This window comes from Urocampus carinirostris, chromosome 9, assembly GCF_059441175.1.
Source record: "Urocampus carinirostris isolate Australia breed hairy pipefish chromosome 9, RoL_Ucar_1.0, whole genome shotgun sequence".
Classification (NCBI taxonomy): Eukaryota; Metazoa; Chordata; class Actinopteri; order Syngnathiformes; family Syngnathidae; genus Urocampus; species Urocampus carinirostris.
Window position 1 is genome coordinate 13,112,437 of NC_142357.1, and position 21,423 is coordinate 13,133,859.

Below are 21,423 nucleotides of genomic sequence, written 5' to 3' on the forward strand. Positions count from 1 at the left end.
TATGAAATGCACTTCATGTATTTTTGTCTATTATTCAAATTAATATTGTTTGTTATTTCATTAATGTGGGGTTATTTTACTACTAAAAGGTACTAACTAATACAAAATGTTTTTCAGAATTACAACAGATGGTTTAAAGTATTTAGTTTTTTCAACACGTTTTTAAATTGACAACCAGAAAAACTCTCCATGCGTACATCAAACAGTTTGTGAACATGCTGTATTATAGGGTAGTACCTAACCATTGGGCGCATAGGTCAGTGAAGGAACAGTGAGGTCTCTGTCATCCATTTAATCAAGTGGGAGGTTACTGTGTTGCATTTCACTTGCCACTTGCCAGAGTAATGGGAGCAAAGTAGAAGAGGTGAGTGCCGTGCCTCGTCTGTTGATTACAAACCATTAAATGATGGAGGGAAAGTACTCACACTCAATTGCATCCATCATTACTTAAGAAATGGGGGGTGTTCATGGTAGGGGGAGATGAGACGCTATGGGCTGGTGGGGGGCTGTGTGGTAGCTGGATTCTGCTATGTTTGGGAGTGGCAAGCCAATGTGCTTGGAGACGGGGGCTTTTGGTCATCGAGTCATGGTTGACAGGTCTTTGCGCTTTTGATAAGGTTCTTGCGTACTAGGCCCTTCCGCCACGCTAGCATTTATCAAAATTCGGGACTGTAACTGGCCCACAATTTTAGAGATGATAGAGGCTACAGTATCTGGTTATCTCTCACCCTTAGTAATGGGAATTCGGTCTCTTCCAGCTCAGCTCACTAAATAGAGCTGGTTGTTTACGCCCAAACAGCTCTTCAAATGTGGGTGCACAGTTCTCAGGTGAGTGTGGAGCTATTGAAATGTTGGTCTTGCAGACAGAGGTGGGTAGTAATAAATTACATTTACTGTTAGATTTACTTGAGTGAATGTTGGGCCAATTTGTACTTCTGGCAGTATTTTTAAATCAATATACTTTTACTTGAGTAGATCTCTGAATTCACATTGTGAGCCATCTTGGTTCAGGGTAGTGATACGCTCTCATTGTAAAATGGTATCCTCAACACCAACAGCCACCTCCTTCCGTTGTTGTGCCTTCGACCCTGTAGTCTGTTGGATTCCAATGATATATTTTTGTTGATTGATATTGTTGATGTCTTTTTTTTTTTTTAATATTGCAAATCCCTTTGTAGACTTTTGCGATGTCAGTCCCACTGTATTCTTTGTATTGCTCAGCTATTTTCTATTTTGAATTAAAGCATAGAGGCCGGTCACACAGACATTTGCGGCTAAATCACGGCTAAAATTTTGCGGTTTTTTTTTGCCCGTGGTTGCCCGGGATGGAAAATGCGCAAATTTGGCCAACCCGCTGTTCATCTGTGGTATGGCCGGAAAAAAGACGCCGGCGACTGTTCCGCTTCCTCATCGCGTGAAGGGTTATTGGTCTATATTCTTTATTCATTATCCATTATCGATCAGTTCATAATACCATACAAAGCTTAGGAGCCAGGACTCTTACTCTCAGCCAAAAGGCCAAGCTAAGGTCCTAGCATTAAAGCCTTGCTGCGACCATTGCGAATGCACCGAAAGATTTATTCAAAATGAAGAGAAACTACGCTGACGGGGATCCATGTTCCCCCCCTTGACGTCACAAGCACAACTGACGTGTGCTCGGCATTCGCGCTGTTTATACGCGGAGAAAGGCGTTTGACTGTCACACGCGTAACACGCTAATTTCACGTAATAACACCGCAATACAGGCGCAGAACATGCTATTACCATGCTCCACCCACGATTACCCGCTGAAATTTCCCGTCCTACCCATGTGTAACCACGACCTGGCCGCGGCCAGAGCACGTCGTTCCGCGTCATTTCCGCGTCATTTCCTCGTGTTGACCACGTGTGCGGCACGCGGTTTAACACGTGCTCAAACTTTTGAGCAGCTCAAAAGTTTTTAGCGCGGCCAACCACGTGAAAATTTCGGACCGCGAGTAAAGCACTGCTCTATCTCGTCTATATGGCGGTCTCAAAACGCCCAACAGCGCCCAACAGCATCTGCTTCACGGCCAGAAATTATTGGCCGTGGTCCAGCCTCAATACGCTCGTGAAAGGCTGTGTACCCGCGCTCTGAAGAATTGAGCAGCGCCAAATAGTTTCGCGCTGCCACCCGCGCGCGAATTTCCAAACTCGTGTTAAGCACCGCTGTATCTCGTCTGAATGGCGATCTCAATGCGTCCAACAGCGTCCGCTTCAAAGGCAGAAATTTCTGGCCGTGATTCAGCCGCAAATGTCTGTGTGACCGGCCCCATAGCTTGGGCGCCAATCTTGACTCAGCACTTTATTTTAAAAATAGTTAGGTTGCTGCGAAATTGTGTTTTACACACAGAAAAGCAAGGCAATTTTCATGGAGATGCTTTGCTATTCACAGTTAAGGTTTCACGATAATTTTAAGCTTTCCAGTAAAAAGACAAACAAACAAAAAAAATGCATAGACAGTGAGGTTTCAGGACAGTTTATTTTCTTTGTTTTTCTTTTTTTCTTTTTTTTTGATAGGGTTTTAAGTTAAAGAATAAAGCTTTAGGGTTGAGCAAACCAGTGTTGTTTTTTTTTTTTTAAAGGCAGAACTATTTAACCAGAATTAAGGTTGAAAGACATGGTTTAGGGTGAAAAGGTTTTAAGACAGGTGAGGTTTGTTTTGTTCGTGTTGCTCCAATAGGGTTTTAAAATTAGGGTGTGTATTAAAATATGTTAAGCCAATGACAGAGTTTCAAAGTGAGGTATCTCAATTTGTAAAAAAAAAATATATGTTGCGCTTCAAACTTCTACTTTACCAAAACATGATATTACATGTACACACGGCTATGCAATGGGTGTCAAAGTGCAGTCAGCAGAGGTGTCACATTGATGAAAACACAAAGAGACAATGCAACAATTGCCTTGGTACGAAAAAAATAAATAAATAAAAAAAAAAACACAGTCGAAGTGTGCATAGACCCAACTGGCACATTTCCTCTCCCCTCCTCAATTATTGAAGTTAATAAAAATAAGACTGCAGAGGCAAGTGAGATTCAGACAGCTAACCCCAACTTGACTTAAGGGGCCGGTCACACAGACATTTGCGGCTGAATCACGGCCAGAAATTTCTGCCTTTGAGGCGGACGCTATTGGACGCATTGAGTTCGCCATTCAGACGAGATACAGCGGTGCTTGACACGAGTTCGGAAATTCGCGCGCAGGTGGCAGCGCAAAAAATTTTTACCCTGCTCAATTCTTCAGAGCGCGGGTACGCAGCCTTTCACGAGCGTATTGATGCTGATCCACGGCCAGAAGTTTCTGGCCGTGAAGCAGATGCCGTTGGGCGCTGTTGGACGTTTAGAGACCGCCATATAGACGAGATAGAGCTGTGCTTTACTCGCGGTCGCAAATTTTCACGTGGTTGGCCGCGTTCAAAACTTTTGAGCAGCTCAAAAGTTTGAGCACGTGTTTAAACCGCGTGCCGCACACGTGGTCAACACGAGGAAATGACGCGGAAATGACGCGGAACGACGTGCTCTGGCCGCGGCCAGGGCGTGGTTACACATGGGTAGGACGGGAAATTTCAGCGGGTAATCGTGGGTGGAGCATGGTAATAGCATGTTCTGCGCCTGTATCGCGGTGTTATTACGTGAAATTAGCGTGTTAAGCGTGTGACACTTAAACGCCTTTCTCCGCGTATAAACAGCGCGAATGCCGAGCACACGTCAGTTGTGCTTGTGACGTCAAAGGGGTGAACATGGATCCCCGTCAGCATAGTTTCTCTTCATTTCGAATAAATCTTTCGGTGCATTCGCAATGATCGCAGCAAGGCTTTATTGCTAGGACCTTAACTTGGCCTTTTGGCTGAGAGTAAGAATTTCGGCTCCTAAGCTTTGTAGCGTATTATGATCTGATCGATAATGAATAATGAATAAAGAAGATAGACCAACAACCCTTAAATCTCACCCCCGCCCCCCAGTCAGCGTAGTGACCTCGTCTCAATCTATTTTTGTTTATTGACAGTCCTTATCAAGATAATAAAATAAAACTGATGCCATAGCTTGAAATCTTGATCTTCACGGGACTGTGTTTCTATAGTCCGTTTCCGAGATTAGCTTCCCCTCGCTATTACAACCACATTTACCTCGTTTAATCTCACTTTTAGGGAATGTGATGGCGAATATATAACCAAAACTACTTCGTCTTGCATTTGTTGGAAATGTAATACAACTTAAACCATTCCGTCTTTGTTTTTGTTGTGAACGTAATCGAACGGTAATGCACACCGTATATACAATCCTCCCCCCCTCGCGTGAACGCGCATTCTGCTGCGCTTCCAACGAAAGCGATCGTATTCTATATAAAACGCTTATTAAAACTATAAATCGAGCTAATAACAATTGGGAGATCCTAGTCTAAATAACGCGTTTATTTAAACAATAAAGTGCGATCATATTCTACAAAATGCGTTTGTTAAAACGTGGATGAAAAAGTCACGCGGGGGGGTGGGGCGTTTATGGATGTTGCGTAGGACTCGGATTTGGGCACAACACCGGCTCGGCACTTTTTATACACGTGGTCTAAACACGGAAATGATGCGCAAATGACGCGATGAGAGGAAGCGGAACAGTCGCCGGCGTCTTTTTTCCGGCCATACCACAGATCAACAGCGGGTTGGCCAATTTTGCGCATTTTCCATCCCGGGCAACCACGGGCAAAAAAAAAAACGCAAAATTTTAGCCGTGATTCAGCCGCAAATGTCTGTGTGACCGGCCCCTTAGGAGAAGTTTTGGTGAGATCTCTTTTTTTACAACATTGATGACCTTCGAATTATAATGTTTTTTTTATTATTTTTGTTAATTTAATTTCATTGTGCATTGGTGTCATCTCTTCTAAAGGGGACATAAACTCAAACGTTGTCTGTGCCTCCACTCCTATTTATAGAAAAAATAAACCTAAACATCGTCAGCATACTTTATATTGAACATGAATCTTAAAAAAACAAAAAAAAAACAAACAAAAAAAAAAACAATATGCCACTTTACATTACATTCACTGGCTTAAAACTGAAACCATCACCCCACTCTTAAACCCTAAATTTTCCTTTCCAACCTTTTTTACACCCAGCTATGAAATCACCGTTTAGATTACCTTAACTCGGTTAGCACCAGACTATGAAAATGCTCCAGTCATTAAAATTACTCAACCAGCTACTCAGTCCATCGTGAACAGATGGAAGAGCAGCCAGTGAAGCGTTCAATGACAATCCTTTTTAATTACAGACATCATTAGTCAGGCTTTGCCTGCAGCACTTTCATCGCTTGGAATCTGTCATTCCTTTGTCAACACGCTTTGAGATACTGAGCCACTCTTTTGAAGGGGATGCAAAATTGCCTTTTAAATGATGACAGAGAAGTTAATTGGTAGCATTGTTTTGCTCACCAACATCTTTTTTTTTAAGCCCACTTATAGTGAATGTTGTTGTACTTGTTGCAAATAAAATGTGCATCTGGCAATAAAGTTGTTTTTATTTTCTATGTTTTTATTTTTTTGATTGAGTGCAGGAAGAAATTTATTATAAGCTTTATTCAGACAAATTGAAAGACAAATCATTTCATGTACGTGAGCAGCAAGGAACCTGTAAAATATCCCAATCGAAAAAATCGCACATGACAACATCAGCCAATTGCTTCCTTTCTTAATGATTACAATCCCCATTTTTAAGCTATGATTAACCAGTCAAACACTACGAGGCCCCTATTTACTCACAACAAGAGAGACTAAGTAGAATACGCTATTAGTAATCTAAAACGACGTTGCCGTCTGCTAAAACTGACCGAGACGATGTGGATTAGAGCTAAAATGGGCAGAACAAAATTGATCATACAAAAAAATATATATATATATTTTTCCCCTAAACAGAATATGTTATATAGTGTACACAATTAAAAATGATCAAAAACATATAGAATAAGGACAAAATGTATAGGTTTACAGGAATGGAATTCAAGTGTTTTTATTTTTATTTATAAAAATGTAAGCTTTATTATAAACCTGAACTTATTTGTATTAACTTTACTGTTATTGGTATGTTGTAGAGTGTAAAAGTACGAAAAATATTCCTCATTCCAAATCAGATGTGTTGTAGAAGGACTCTGAAAACAGTCAGAACTGTGGCCCTCGAAGATAAGGGTACACAGCCCCTGTTGTAAGAAGTAGATTTGTTTTCTAAATTGTATTACAGGTTTTGGAGAAAATTGAAACAAATAAATAATTGTGTTTTATTTATAAATCTCTAACCACATACGAAAATATACATAATAAATGAATAATATATATATTGTATAATGAATGATACAGGACTTTTGTAATATTGCTTGCGATGTTATTTATCTATCACACCTAAAATGGCAGGAGCAACGGAAAATGGTAGACATACATTTTTAAAGAAAATACTGAATTAAAAATGCTGTTTCACGTGAATGCCATTTTGTGTTGTTAGGTGGAGAGATGCCAAACTCGGAAAAACAAGCTGAGTTAACAGCTTGAATGGGGTAAAATAAGTTAACTTAAGGTGTTCTGCATAGTTGAGAAGGAAAAAAAAATGGGTAACACAAACCCTGTCCAAAAAACACCAGAAACAGGTACAGACTGGCGGCAATGTGAGGGATCCGAGACCAGGGATCAGCCAGTGCTGTCATTGTACGTCATGTGTACCAGGTGTGTGCAATCACAGGCGACCCTCTGTAGGGCGGTAGTGTGGTGGTTCCTTACAGCTTTGTTCTTAAAAATACCTTCAAATCTGCCTAGCAACAAGGGAAGTGAGCTCGATTTGCTGGGTATGGAAATTAGAAAGTGTATAATATCACTACCATATATGTGACAATGTGCCAATTGCCTTCACATGTGCTCACTCATTCAGCCCCAACTGCCACTCGTTCCCTAATTAGTCCTCCTCCTATTTAAACATGTCATTCTCGTTCACTTGTGGTCAGTCCGTATGCGAACCTCAGCGAGCAAGGCAAGCACTCTCTCTCTCCTCTCTCTCTCTCTCTCTCTCTCTCTCTCTCTCTCTCTCTCTCTCTCTCTCTCTCTCTCTCTCTCTCTCTCTATATATATATATATATATATATATATATATATATATATATATATATATATATATATATACATATATATATATATATATATATATATATATATATATATATATATATATACATATATATATATATATATATATATATATATATATATATATATATATATATATATATATATATGTAAAATATGTGTGTGTGTGTGTGTGTGTGTGTGTGTGTGCGCGTATGTAAAATGACAATAAAAAGCTGAATATTATGTACTGCTGAACTGTCCCATAAGGAATTGAATTGTAATCCCGCTGAGCCTAATCGAATTGTTTTTAATCCAAATTGTCTTTGAATCTTTACACCGTTTTCTATTTTCCGGCAACAAATGCTATGTAATCGATGTGGCATACACTATGTCCACTCTATTTCTTCATCACTCTATGTGGCCGCATCCATTTGGAGTCACGGCTATCAATACACTTTCAGTGCACGCTGGTAGACATTATTAACTCCCATCTCTTCGGTAATGGCCTCGATCCCCTCACCTGCCTAAAAGCGCCGTTCAGCACTGGGGTTCCGGTGTTTTCTTGTACTCTCAATACAAATATTAATCTCGTCCTATTTCTCCAGATAGGATTTTTTCCCCTCCATTTTCCACTATTTTTTCTCAATTTTAATCCTGTCAAAATTATTAGCAAAAGGTATCACGGATAAATCCTAGATATAGCTTACCAAAGGGACTGCTATACCGTGAATGAAATTATCTTAATCAAGCACCAGTAGCTTTGTAACAGGAGGAAATATATGCATGCACAGGGTGTTAATCATACGGTAATAATGGGTTATTCTCCATCTATTTAGTCATCTCTCACTATTAAGTGCCTGCTCACATTCATCCCTGTCTTGTTTTCCAGATTTGTGTTTAGAATGTTTGTTGTATTGCACCGCTGTTAGCCGCCCCATCAGAAAATCAAAAATGCTGATGATTCTGTCTAATCATTAATGAGTGTGCTGCAAATATTACCTTGCAACTTTCACTTATCAATATTTGCATAAACGCAGAGGCTGACAAATAGTCCAGAAGAGTGCAACACTAAAATAGTCAAAAAGGTGAAAATAGTCCGTACATTATGCACAAAATAATAAAAGTGAAAAATGATATTTTATATGACAAATTAGAAGAGTTTTTGTAGCAGGGTAGTCATTTAAAAGTGTTATATTTTCAGAAGACAAATAAAATATATTGTCTGTACAAGTGAAAAGGACATTGTGTATTATTTAGCACCTTCTGGTGTCAAAAATAATTCATTATTAAAATAAATAAATAAATAAAAACACAATGTTGATTTGGATAGTAATAAAAAAATATACAACTTTCACATGCACATGCATTGGTTTAAGCACTTGTACAAATGTGTATCTATTATACAATACATACAGTTAACCTAGAGCATTTTTTTGGTTTGAACACTTTTAGCAACAATTAAACAGATTCACAAATTCATTATATCATATTCTAACTTGCGGGGTTTTGGGGTTTTTAAGGGTTATTGATCTATCTTCGTTATTCATTATCCATTATCCGTTATCGGTCAGTTCATAATACGCTACAAAGCCTAGGAGCCGGGACACTTACTCTCAGCCAAAAGGCCAAGCTAAGGTCCTAGCCCTAAAGCCTTGCTGCGATCATTGCGAATGCACCGTTCCCGGAGGTACTGCTATACCGGGCCGATGCGTGGAGTGGACAAAGCAAGCTCATATTCCATCTCCGAAATGCAAAAATCAAAGATAGTGACTTCATAGAAAGTACACAAGGCCAAGCTAAGGATCTAGCATCAAAGCCTTGCAAAAGGCCAAGTTAAGGTCCTGGCATGCCTAAATATTGCACAAACCTAGAACTACAGTAGGCTTCTTAATTATTTTATGTCATGCTCCTCCTTCAAAGAAGAAAACCTCTCGTGCCCCACATGTAAGAGTGCCACTGTCCCCTAGCGTACTGGAGGTGCAATAAAAAAAGGAAAAGAAAAAAAGAAAAATAAAGAAGGCTCTTCTGCTTTCTGGTGCAGTAATCCGTCTTTACTACGCGGTTCACCTTTCATGGCCTCACTGCTTCAGCAATTCCCATCATGCATTGTGTTCTTCATTCTGATTAGCTATACTATCCCCAAGAGTATATGTATTGGTTAAAAAAAACAAACAAACTAATGTTTACATGTACAACAAACAGAATCTGTGAATTAATTTGTGAAACTAATGTGTGGGCTTGTAAAAAAGGGTTTGGTGTATAATAAAGTTATTAAAAACAATGAAGGTTTGAACTTAAGCGTTTTACCCATCCCAGGATCTTATAGTATTTTAACCACCGTAATAACCAAGGGTCCTGAACCTGGCTTAAAAACCTACGATTGACATTCTGGTTAGGTTGACTATTGAGTATGAATTGTTTTTTTAATAAGAATTGGAATATCGATCAAAATCCATCCATCCACCTGTCCATTATCTACACCGCTTATCCCTAATGAGGTCGCGGGGGTGCTGGAGCCCATCTCAGCTGTCATCTGGCAATGGGCAGGGGACACCCAAACAGGATGCCACCCAGTCACAGGGCACACAGACACAGACAACTTACTCACTCATTCACACCTAGGAACGATGTGGACCAGCCAATTAGCATGCCATGCATGTTTTTGGAATGTGGGAGTTCCCGGATGAAATCCACACAAGCACGGGTAGATCATGGTAGCTCGATTCGATCCCATGACCTCAGAATTGTGCCGCTAACCAATCATTCACCGTGCTGCACATCAATCAACATGATGGTGTTAATTAATATTTTTCGTTACTAACACTTGACATACGTAATGTTCGAGTGCAGATTGTGAACAGTGGCTTTGTCATCGCTTTCCTTTTTGTCCCCGTTTAAGTGTTCCGAGTTAGCATTCTGAGCATCAAACTAATCTGTGAGTCACCGAGTCCTATTTCCAGTCGCACTGTTTATGCCAAAGGCGGCATTAGAGGGAGAAAGAAAGAAAAAGAAAAAAAAAAAAAGGGGAATCTCATGAGGGATTTGTGTTGAATGAGAACATATTAGGATAGATTTAAAGTTATTTGAAATGTCCAGTTACAACACAGAATAATTCAGTTGGTAATACTGGTTTTACTCAAGATTGGAAGAAAAAATCACAATATGCTGCTCTCTACAACAATGGAAGGAGGTGGGTGTTGATGATAATGATTCCATTTGTGAATAAGAATATCTCACTAGCCTGCGGGCACCAGGTAGCACCCCAAGAAAAACCAAGAAGCCTGTGGACATATTCTAAAAATAGCTCACAAGTGATTGGTCATTGTGATTTTCCAATAACTTTAATTTCTAACTAGCAACTTAGCCGTTGAGAGCCTACTTAAACTCATCTTCTAATGATACCTACCTGGTAATATCAGTAAAAGACCTCACACAAGCATCCATCCATCAATCGTCTGCACCACTTATCCACAGTAGGGTCATGGGTGTGCTGGAGCCCATCCCAGCCAGCCAATCGCATGGCACACAGAGAAAGACAACTCATTCCTTAAATAACTTCTAGGGACAATTCAAACCGGCCAATTGACCTGACATGCATGTCTTTGGATGTCGGAGGAAACCGGAGTGCCTGGAGGAGACAAAGACAAGCACGGGGATAACATGCAAACTACAGGTTTGATCCCATGAACTCAGAACTGTGCCGCGGATGCGCTAACCACTCATCTGCCGTTCTGATGAGGCAGGATGAGGCAGAGGCAAAGCTAGATCAAAAAAATAGATCATGCATAAATGGACATAATACTGCTCTAAATTATACAACCACCTTGCACAGGAAAACACATTTGTGGGTCTCCTAAAGGTACTGTCTGGAATTCATAACATTTCTACTTGCTGACACAATTTTCTGGCTTGAGTTGCAGCCTCTGTCAAGCTCCTAGTGTGGCCCCTGTAACTGTGTGAGTATTTTAAATAGTTTATTTCTTTCTTATGTTTTGGGGTTTGGGTTGGCATTTGTACTGCATTAAAGGCAATCATTTTCTTATGTTCACCATGATTTAGCGGCAATTCGAGCTACGAGCACAATCCTGGAACAAACTTGACACGAATGAAGAGGTACAACTGTATTGATTTGACACACGAGTATTGGCTTTTCCCTTTCATCTCATTCCCATATCAATAGTTTGAACTTTTGCTTCCTGTGAATGAAGCACACATCGAGAAACGGTAAAACAGCAACAGTGACCCGTCGTACCTGGGAGGCTTCCTGTCGTTTGTGATTTCAGTGGAGCGTTAAAGACGTGGATCCGAGACCTGGGCTGGCGTGGGCCGCTCCCAGCGGGTTTTTGACCTCGGGGCTGAAAAGCAGAAGAAGCAAATGAGAGTGGACGTGGCGAACGAGCCGCCGCAAAAGCGCCGCCATCCGGAATAAAACAATCCTGGAAGAAATGTCAGTCCGACTGAGGGTGGGAGACAAACGTGCAGTCCTGCCATGGCCCACTTGATCATTTTTCCGCCTAAACGGTAAAAGTGTGTCGGCTCGTTGCACCGCCTTCGTTACATGGGATGACAATCGAGTAAAATTTGTATTGCTTTGTTTTACCAACATTCAACTCCTTTGAACCCATCTCACAAGCACCTGTGTTATTTGTATTCAGTATATAAATCCCTCACTATAATGTGTTACACTCTTCACAGATTTACATCATGTTCTGCATTCTATTTAGTGGCCATAGGCAGCTCAGTCCAAATACTGATCATGTTAATACTAATCAAGTATTTGAATTGCATAGACCTCCCCTCCCTCTTTTCGCAGAGCCCAGCACCTCCGGCCACTCTCAAAGTTTATGCTTGAGTATGTGACTGACGGGGACACTTTCTGCAAATCTCCCTGGCTTGCTGCAGCATCTTGCCTGCCACACACGAGAGGGCCAAATCTACAACAACCTTTTTTAGTGTTTTAATGTCAAATATTTCATCGGCTTTCTTGATTTGACTATAGCCTTGACCCTTATATGAAAGAAAGAAAAAAACTAAATGTCAAAGACAACAAATACAGCTTTAAAGCTTCACATTTCAAATTGTCTTTGCATTGTTACCCTGGGATTTAAACAGCTTCAAGCTTAAACTATAGGAGTTAAAGCAGCTTTAGAGCTTTAACATTGGAGGTAAAGCAAATTGAATGTGCTGAATTTAAAGCTTTAATTGAATTGTTTTTAATAAAATCATGTTTAGGTTTAAACCTGAAATTAATGCAAGTTTAAAGCAAAGTTAAAACTGATTAATATATTTAACTTGAATCAACTTTAAAGCTTTAACTAGCATTTCAAGAAATGTAAAGTTTTAACTATGTAGTAAAAGCAGCTTTAATACTTTAAATTATAACTTTATTTAACACAATTAATAAAAGCAGATTTATAGCTCTGAGTCAGGAGTTAAGTGACTTTAAAGCTTACATTTGTGAGTTAAATTAGCTGTACTGTTAACTATGTAAGTGGTGGACAATTAAAGCTTTAAAATCAGGATTTAAAACATATATAAGCCAATGCAGCTTTCAAGCTTTCATTTTGTCACCTCAAGAAAGGTAGTCCGAATCCTTATCATGCAAAATGTGAGGAAATATGACTTAAATTATATATAAACTTAATAGATATATGCTAATTATGTTCTAAGCTAATACATTTTGAAGACAGCATCCTGAGCTGTAACATCATTGGAGGAACACAAGCAGCCTAGCAAGCCAGCTGGCATGTAGTTGCATGTGTAGTTGAGTGTTTTAAGTAAAGTTGTGGTCATTTTTATTGAGACTACCTAGGCGTAGTGTCACAGGTGGTGGAGTAATGTTATACCAAATGGAGAGCAGCCCAAAAAGGACTAAGTGTGAAAAAACACAGAAAAAAACGCTGACATGCGATGTAAACAGGCAAGACTGGCCTAACAAAAATCATGCAGTGTGCAACCAGGCTAACCAGGAACCGACAATTAAAAGTGGCGACGGCTGTGGCAAAACCTTCGCTAAAGTCAGGCTAGATGAGCGCCAACCGGAAGCAAATAAAACGGGAAAACCCTCGGAAGCCAGGCAAAACTATAACAACCGTGTCACAAAAGAAACGCCACAGTTGTCCACCTCCAAGCAGAAATGAGTGGTATGCAATGGCTCTTCACTATAATCACTGTCTATTTCAGATATTGTTCCACATGTTGTGTTAAAGGATTTTGCCATACTAAGAGTGATGTGTTCCTTCAATGCCGTCACAGCTCGACAGCAAACAAGCAAGGATTGTCACCTTTGAGACAATATTTATTTAGTCACTGGGAGCATGGAATATTTAGCCAAATGCTTGCTCAATTGTGGGAGGAACATTTGACATTGTGTGCCTTATTAAAACAATAAACAAAAACAAAAAAAAACATCTGTTAGGAAATGCATTTAAGTTCTGGAGATCCAGTGACGTTTTTAATCAAGAGCTAAAGCATATTTGAAGCTTTGACGTGACAGCATTTGCATGCATGTCACACCGATTAAGATGTTATTAATGACATCCGACCACACTCTGAGAACCTAACAATTGACATTTCCCTTCCTGCTGCTCATTCCCAACTTTAATCTATCAGAGATGATTATCTCCGAACTGTCAGTACACTTATTGATTATGACTTGGGGACTTTGGTGCCAACCCATGAATGGTGGTTGCAAGATGGTTATGGAATGTGACAGTGTGGTATGATTGATTTAAAAAACAAAAAAAAACAAAAAACAACAACAACAACAAAATTCAAGAAAAACTAAGATACGGTCAACGTTTCCTGACCAGTGTCATACTTATTAAAACAGCTTACGCCGTCTAATTTGTACACGTTCCCATTTCGCTCAGGACAGATTAATGAACTCTTGGTCCACCAGCATCACATTGTTAATCACGTCGTCAAAGTAGAAATAGCATTTTGATATGGTTCCACAGAGTACAACTGATTAGTGACGGTTCCACCGAATCAAAGAAAAAGGCCAATATTTCATCCTTACTGAGATTCCCCCTACTATATGTATAATGGAATCTAAAATGAAGTTAAAACAACACCAACAACAAACAAACAGGAAATCAATGGGTCAAACGTAAGCACATAATTTACGGTAAAAGTGTTCTAAATGTTGTTCTTTTTATTTGTAAAACATGTTTTGCAATGCAAGTTGTATTGCCTTGTTTTATATGCCTGAAAAAAAAAAGACAACGTCTTGGACAATACTCAGAAATGGTGTCATGATTTCTCATTGCCCTCACCTGTGCCCGCTCGTTTGGTGCCAGCTGCTGATCATTGCATGATTGGTTTCCCTCCTATTTAAACTCAGTACTCCATTCACTCCTTGTCAGTCCGTCAGCGAACCTCCGCAGACGCAAGGCAAGCACTATTTGACTCAGGCCCCCGTCTGTCCCATCTTCATCTGTATCTTGCTTGTCTGTCCCTTACTTCCCGATCGTCTCCAGCTACTTGACCAGTTTTTGCCCACCGACCACGCTCCGATCTCCCGCTCCGGCTACTTGACCCATTTTGCCCATCGACCACGCTCCAATCTCCCGCTCCGGCTACTTGACCCGTCTTTGCACACCAAACACGCTCCAATCCTCCGCTCCGGCTACTTGAACCATTTTGCCAATCGACCACACTCCGATCTCCCGCTCCGGCTACTTGAGCAGTTTTTGCACATCGACTACGGTCCGATCGCCCGTCCCGGCAACTCCACTCTTTTTCGCATTTTGACCACGCTCAGATCCCGTGAGCTCCTTGCGACTCCTGCCCAGCGAGCACTGGATCGCTGTTGTTTGTTTCCCCGCACCTGACTTTCTCGATTCTCAAATAAAGCTCTATGTGAACGTTACGCATTTGAGTCTACCATCTGTTCTGGTTCTAACAAATGGAGGAGGAACCTCTGAGTGGTTTGGAGTGACCCGGTTAAGCGTTTGTTCCCACACTCTCAAAATTACCATTGGTCTACATGTTTTCTTCTTTTTGTTGTATTGTGTCTATTTTTAAGCAGATTTAGATGACCAGCTTTCATGTAATTATATATGTAAGTAGATAGTCATTTTTAAAGCAATGTGATACTTTTGGACGTCAGTTATACAGGGGTAACAAAATTACTTTTTAAAAAAAGGACCAAGTTCCAGTAAACAATTATGTTATTTTCAGTATTGCACCAAAGACTGGTGACTTGCGACATGTGTTTACAACAACAAAACAACTAAATATTAATGAGGGAAGAAGTACGATTCTTTCTCACAAAGATTACTTATTTTGAAATATTGACGCACCATTTGCCTCGTTAAAATAGTTGTTCCTATTGGTTCAAAGCTAATTGGAGCTCCCCATTTTCCTTTAATTGCTTTAACTCACTATTAATCAAATAATTGCTCATAATCAACACAATCTTCTTCCACGTGGCGCTTCACTAGGGCAGCTGCTGATCCGCCACAATGATGAGTGATTTGAGCACGGTGCCATGCGGCAATATGCGAAGCAGCTTAATTGAAGAAAAGGCTTAATGAGGCTCCCGCAGGAATTGGAATCTGGGTCTAATAAATGGCTCAGGTAGGAAAAGACTCGGTTGGCAGGATCAGAGTGCAAGAATGTGAAACTGGTATGAGAGGGCTTAACAGATACTTTGAGCATTTGGGTATGTTAGAGATCAATTAAAGGCAACAGCATATTATTATATTGTATTTAATAATTGTGTCATACATTTCAATATACAGTATTTATAAAAGTGATTACTCCCTTTACATGTCTGCATATAATTCCTCGTAATGTTTAATTGAACAACACTGAAGAAACTTTGCTCTGACTCAATAATAGGTAACTCCATGTAAAGCTTATATAGCAGTGTGAAGTTATTTTCCCAATCGAAAAACTCAAAATATAGCCATTACAAGCTAAACTCCTGGTAACAAATGAATTGAAAGTTCCTGAAGTTCAATAATTTGTGTGGCCAACATGATTTTTCAAAACCAATTCAATCCTGCCCATTGATTTATCTGAGCCTTACAAATTACCACTTCAATGCCCTTCCACTCTTTCGTGAAAACATGACTGTGCTGGGGAATATCCATCATCTAGTCATTCTCCACCTTCTGCTTAAGGATGCCCTAAAGATTGGATTTTTATATGGAGGCATGCTTGGCCAGTCAATCTCCTTTACCAATAGCTCCTTTAGAAAATCCTTGGTCATTCTAGATTTGGATTTGGGGTCATTTTCAGGCTGCAACATTGCCCTGTGACTCAGTTTCTGAATGGAGGGGGGGTCATATTATACTTGGGTTTGTGTTTCCCTTAATTAAATGCAACTTTCCAATTCCAGTTCCACTCATGCAGCCCCAAACTGGGACATTCCCAAAACCGTGCATGACTTAAGGGGACGACAAAGATATGTGTGTTCTCCTCCCCCTGTTGCCACCACACGTTTCACACCATCTGAGGCAAATAAAAAAAATATGTGTCTCACCAGACAAGAGTATAATTTTCCAGTAAGCCATTGCCTTTGTTTACAGACTTATTTTTGTTCTGCCAAAGCCATGTTTCTTCAGTGATGTTCTATAAAACATTTTAATGAAATATATGAAGACACGCGAGGGGTGTGACATACTGTTACTTGGATTGTATATATTCTATTAACATTTTAAACTATAAGTCCAATCAAAACATATTGTTTCATGAAATAAAAAAAACAATATTGTTTTAAATAATAAGCAAAAACACATGAACATGTTTAAATACTGGTGCATAGACACATTAGCATTTATATTACACAACAAATGGGTGGCACTGCGGCTGAGAGGTTAGCGCGTAAGCTCCACAGTTCAGACGGGCTTGGTTCTACTCCTGCTACTGGCCTCCTGGTGCTACGCAGTTTGTTTTCTTCCTTATATTTTAGCACTCGCTTTTCATTGAATTATTTCGCACAGTGACATCTAGTGGATTTTACTATTATTACTGAAAAAATCTACTAGCTATGTGTCCAACTTTCCCCCTTTACTTTTTGTCAAGAACCAGAAAAGGAAGAAAACCCAAATGTGTGACGTTTTTCACACAAGCTTTTATTTTACGGGAAATGGGGCAGTCATGCACGTTAACCCAAACGCCAGTGATTCGGCGATCGTTGGACGGAAGACGTAAAGCATCAGTCTGGCGTGCAATGACAGGAGGCCAGAGGCTGACGAGATCGATACCAATTGCACAAGCAGACATCGGACGGATGGGTTCGATACTGGACAGGACGGGACAGACAGGGTTGATATCAAAACTGGATATCAAAATTAAACAGGACAAACTAGACGGAAACGAAACTGGAGACCGTTATTAAACAGGACAAACTAGACGGGAACAATACCGGACCGGAAGTTTCAACATGAAACCAGACACAGTCAAAACCCACGTCTTGCGGGCGCAGAGGCTCGTTGACGGACTGACAACTGGTGAGTGAGAACACTGAACTTAAATAGAAGGGAAGCCAATCCGTCAACGAGCCGCAGCTGGTGCCACACGGGCGGGGCCAATTGGCCGCCATGGCAACCGTGACACTTCCTACAATGTTTTCTTCAGATAGACAATAGACAAAATGTACCCTACTTAACACATGAAAAAAATCTGATTAACTGAAATAAATGCAAAAAGTCACACAAAAAATGATAAATGCACATGTACCATATGTTCAGAAAAATAAGGCAGAACAGATTATCAGGCACATTGAGATTACAGTATCCATGTATAACGGCTGAAGGCATTAGAGCACAGACACAATTTTTACTCAAGGTCCCAGAAACCCTGATTGGAATAGTGCATTAAATAACCTCTCAGTATTATGTAGGTGCGTGTATATTCTTTTCTTGAAAGACTTTCTGTTTTCTGTTTATTTGCAAAGTAAGTGAAGCGCAGGTGAAGAAGTGGAGAGACTATGTAAATGAGTTTCTCTGGAAATGTGAGTGAGAATAGTGTGAAAAGGAGATACGCTCCAATAATGCATTTTTTGTATGTCATCTGGACAACTGGCTAGGGCAATTTTTGGTATTGGGTATCCTCAACGTCTGAAAAATACACTCATATTTATAAGATACATAACAATGACTACAGTGGCAATATTTTTTTTTTTTAAGAAAGGAAATAAATGGGGTATCGGTAGTCTTTGAGAAACCGATCTTGAAATGAAATCCTCACTGCTACTCAATATTTTAAGAGATACATCAAAAGAGTAAGAACTTGAATGGATCAGTACAATAATTTATGTCCCAATATGATTTTTCCTTCCATTGTGAAGCTGGTATGTTTTCAAAACAGATACAACTTGGCCATGAGGAAGCCGTGCTAGCAAGTCATTGTCTGACAGCCACATATCAAACACGAGAGACGGACGATAAATGGCGGGGACGTGACTTCGGATCAATTCCATCTTGCGAAAATCCTCGCTGGGGAAACAAAAGACCACAGCTGTCAAAAGACTCAAATCACTTCACTGTGTCCCTCCATTTATTTTATTTATATATTATTTTCAAGGACAGGTGTCACTGTAGTGGCAGTTTATAGATCGGTCTGCTTCATTTCTGCCATTTTGGGGACCATTGTGAAACTTTGTTGGCTCTTATGCATGGAATTTACTTTGTGCACCCTCATGGTTTCAGACTTTGCATGCTTGTGATGTAATTGGATGGCCCAGCTCGGTAGACCGTTACAATGTCGAACTATATCCTGAAAAGCATTTTTGTAGAATACATTTTTAAGGATACAGAAAACTGAACTTACTCGTCCATTGCGTCGACACAGTAACATGACACCATATTGTTTTTCTTGCATTAAATATAATAGTCAGGACCAGAATGGAAACAGGATCCACTTGCTCAACATTCATCACAAGATTTAATGAAGGAACGAGGAAGGGCTATGCCCACGATCCGGTGTTCGCTCTAGTACTCGGCTTGTGATCTGAACACGGAAGTGGATCTTCCGTGGCGAGCAATGGTCGGTGTCGGGGACAGAAAAAAACGGGTCGGTAGCCGGGACAGGGGAGCAAAATCATTGTCCGGGTCGGAAGCGAGTTGTAAGCCAGAACGGAGAGCAGACGTGATCGGCGTCTGAAACGAGTCGTAATCCAAGACGGAGAGCAGGCGCGATCGGGATCAAAACGGGTTGTAGCCGAAGACAAACGGGAGCAAAACGGGACAAGCGGGGGTCAGGGTCGAAAAAGGCTTGTCTTGAATACATGGAAGATTCACAGACAGACTGACAATAGGGGATTGACAGGACTGAGTCCAAATAATGACAGGGAGCCAATCAGAACCCGCGGCAGTTGGCGCCAAATGAGCAGGCACATCTGATTCACATCGGTAATCATGACAATAATAGTCACTTTGATGTATGTAAGCATTTTTCTTTTCTTTTTTTTTTTTTGTAATTTTCCAATTACATTTATGTTTCTTTTTTCTTTGAAACATTTAACCAAACCTATTTACCCATACAAAGCCAGATTGGCTAATCGGGAGAATTTCCAACACATATATTTTAATTTTATTTTAAAATAATTATGTTTCTTTTCAGGGCAGCACAGCGGCGTAGTGGTTAGCGTGTGTGGAGCACAGTTCTGAGGTCAATATATTGAACCTTATTGTGTGGAATTTACGTGTTCTCCCTGTGCTTGCGTGGGTTGTCAGGTTGATGGTCAGAAGTGTCCCTAAGTGTGAATGAGCGAGTAAGTTGTCTGTCTCTGTTTTCCCTGCGACTGGCTAGCAATCAGTTCAGAGTGTCTCCTGCCCTGAAGATAGCTGGGATGCGCTTCAGCACCCCCGCGAGCCTACTGAGGATAAGCGGTGCAGATAATGGATGGATGGATGTTTCTTTTTACAGCTAGGAAGCACTAAATAATGTACTATGTCCTTTTAGGGTCGCCTATTGTTTTTAAGATTAGAGCTATTTATTGTTACTGATTAGGGCAAATGGCTACCAGTTGAATATGCATTTTTATGATAGCATGTTATCTACAGGGTTGGGTAGGGTTACTTTAACTTGTTTACTTTCAATTACTTTTGGATTACTCCAATACTAAATATGCTAATAAAAGACAAAATAAACTAAATATGAATAAAATTACTACATTTTGTGCAGGCTTGGGGAGTAACGGAATACATGGAATGGCAAAAATGATGTTGGCAAGCTGTTTGGATTTATTTTCATTTTGTTTCTGTCACATTTTATGTTAGTTTTGCTGGGGGATCAAAGAGATCAAAGCCAGGAGAGAAACGCGTTGTGAGTCATAATTGTATTCATATTTAGTTTCTTTTGTCTTTTATTAGCATATTTTGTATTGGAGTAATCCAAAAGTAATTAAAAGTAATCAAGTTAAAGTAACCCTACCCAACCCTGATTATCTATATGTTGTTACAATAATAAACTGTATTTATCAGTGTTTAAAATATGCTCTGTCAACCACTAAACGAAATGACAGTTAAAAGTCAAAATTTCTAAAAAATAACAATGGTCCATGATATGTTTTCAGAACCTGGCAGGACCAGAACGGAGACAGTACCCACTTGCGTTGCGTATCTCACAAGTTTCATTGGAAGAAAGAGAAAGGGTTGCGCCCACGATCCGGTGATTGCTGGACGCGGGAAGCAGATCGCTCCGAACGCGGAAGTGGATCTTCTGTGTCGAGCAATGGCGGTGTCGGGAACGGACAAACAGGTCAGCGGCCGGGACAGGAGAGCAAAAATGTGGCCGTAAGCGAGTCGTAAGCCATGAACGGAGAGAAGAAATGGTCGGGGACAAAAAGAGGTCGAAACCCGGGATGGGAGAGTAGACGTGGTCAGGATCAAAAATGGGTCGAAAAATGTTTGCCAATGTTAACTGTGGTTTGCGGTCGGACTGAAAAAAGGGGAGAGATAGGAGTGGGTTTGAATAGGGACAGGGAGCCAATCAGATTCTGAGGCTGTTGGCGCAAAAGGAGCGGGTACAGGTGATGCATATCTGTAATCATGACATAACCAGTCGGTGGGCACCTGTGGTGGTCTTAAGGGGGCTACCTGGTGCCTGTTTGCACCATGTCAGAAACCCTACCTCAATTATTTAAATAAGATGTTAAAAAGTAGAAAAATGTACTTATTATTTTATTAAACAAGAAGTAAAAAAAACACTAGAATTGCACTTTACAACTCCGCTTCCCTCCGTTAACCCGATGCTGACCCACACGCCCCAAAAATGCAGTTTAAATTTTCCATATCAACATCTGACAAATAATATCCAATGAAAAGGGAACAAAGAATATATCCACACATC

The 21,423-nt window shown here is 40.3% G+C and overlaps 1 protein-coding gene and 1 pseudogene across 2 annotated transcripts in view; both read right to left on the bottom strand.

The window, feature by feature from the left end:
- The window catches only part of LOC148359354 (leucine-rich repeat and immunoglobulin-like domain-containing nogo receptor-interacting protein 2), a 316,496-nt gene that overhangs the window by 165,491 nt on the left and 129,582 nt on the right, over nt 1–21,423 (bottom strand). For both annotated transcript variants that reach the window (XM_088344583.1, XM_088344585.1), the window contains exon 3: nt 11,369–11,471. The gene's annotated coding sequence lies outside the window, so the exon portion shown is untranslated. The remainder of the gene's footprint in view (nt 1–11,368; nt 11,472–21,423) is intronic.
- On the bottom strand, nt 8,782–8,953 carry LOC148359356 (U2 spliceosomal RNA; annotated as a pseudogene).